Source organism: Lepus europaeus, chromosome 14, assembly GCF_033115175.1.
Source record: "Lepus europaeus isolate LE1 chromosome 14, mLepTim1.pri, whole genome shotgun sequence".
In the NCBI taxonomy this organism is placed as follows: domain Eukaryota; kingdom Metazoa; phylum Chordata; class Mammalia; order Lagomorpha; family Leporidae; genus Lepus; species Lepus europaeus.
In genome coordinates this window covers 77,388,268-77,390,105 of record NC_084840.1, presented here as the reverse complement: position 1 = coordinate 77,390,105, position 1,838 = coordinate 77,388,268, and positions in this window count along the sequence as shown.

The following is a 1,838-nucleotide window of genomic DNA, read 5'->3' as shown; positions in this document are numbered from 1 at the left end:
CCTGAGCACAGTACTTGCGTCCCAGCAGTGACATAAGGAGTCAAAGACCAGTTCATGGTCCCTGCAGTAGGGATTTGGATGGGGTAAGAGGAACACTTCTGGAAGGCAATCTAGGCAGGGTTCACAGTCCCAGAAGCAGCCTGAATGGCTTCATGCTGGCAGTTCTGGAAGACTTTAATAGATTGGATGGCAACCTATAGGGCATGAGCAAGTTCATAGGAACTCTTGCCAGTAGTTCTTGTGTGTGCACATCCCAAAGAAATTTAGCACTGCCTAGGGTACTGGGCTCACAATTGCTCTTCTGGGTCTAGCTGTGTTCTTGAGGATGCAGTCATTTTGCTAGTGCAATGGAATGTCTGTGGGTCCATGTGGAGGAGATATGCAGATGTTTTTGTCCCATAGGGATGTGCGACTCCTATAGTGTGTCTTTTCTCAAGACGGTGGTACTCTGTTGCAGCCTGTGCTGTGAGGGCCAGAGGGGTAGAAAATGTGTATTCCTTCTGTAGAAATAGAGCTACTGTGCATGCTCATGTCAAGTCTCTTTAAATAAGATCCAAGCCTGTGATAACTGTAGATCTCTCTTGGAGCTGGGATTGCCAGTGTTAGGCAACCAGAGAAATGGGCTCTGATGATGCCCTCCTGTTTATCTTTTTCCCTGAAATAGAAATTACAACAAACCATGGTGGTGACTCAGTTCCCAGTTGGTTTTATCCCTTTCTTAATGCTACCATCCCTGAACTTCATGTACTGTAGTTAAACACATCTCCCTTGCTGAATTCTGGTATTCTCCCTCAGACACTTATCTTGAAAGGCAGCTATTCAGTTTTTTGTTTGTTTGTTTTTTTTTTCCCTGTGGAGGAGGAGGTGGACACATCTATTCAGTCATCTTGGAAATCCCTGTGTGGTTTATTGATTCCTCCCGAATAGAATACTTGACTGTTACGAGTGCCTGAACTTCACAGCCTTGCCTGCCTTCAGTGACTTAGATGGTCAATTATATTTTTCTACCCCTAATTTCTTGCCCATGACCTCTGTGGTTTAATTTCCTGTACCCCTAAACAGACATTCCTAAGGCTTTTTAGTTTTAGGTTCAAAATATTCAAAACAGATACTTATTCTTCAAAACTGTCCAAGGACAGACAAGGTTGAGTTAAAGCACAATGAAATTTGCTACTGATTAGAATCTGGTTTCCTCTTGTTCCTGTAGACAGTTGACTGTTATTAGAGTTCTTAAAGATCATTTAGCCAATGTCAAGTTTATGTTTCAATAAGTCAACATGCAGGTTTATAGTCCAATATTTTCCTTACTTTACTCCATATGGTAATTTTCAGTGGACTCTTAAGATTCCATTGTTATCAATATACCCAATTTACCTATTTATCATTTATTTTATTTACCTATTTTGCATTTAGTGTCTCCAGGTTTTGTTTTTTTTAGAAAAAATATTAAGTTATGTCATAAAGTACTTGTCATTTTTTTCAGGTAGTTATTTTATATTAGTTTATAAATAGTATAAAACTAAGTGAAAGGTATGGTCATCATAAGTATATCATAAATGATATATCAAAATGGTTAGTAATTTAGAAGAACTATATTATAGCCATGCCAGAATATTTTTTTTCTTTTGCAACTATGTCAAGACTTTACCCTCTTTATCAGAGGAGAGTCATATTTCAAAGCAGGGAAAAGAGAAACAAAATAAATTTGCTGATAGGAAAGTTTAAACAGCAAATATTTAATTTTAACTTTTGATTGTTTATTAGGGTCATTTTAAAAATTACCTATTAGTTGTTTCTCTAGGTTGTCTGCTCTGTTTCTTATCCAGAATTAACTTCAT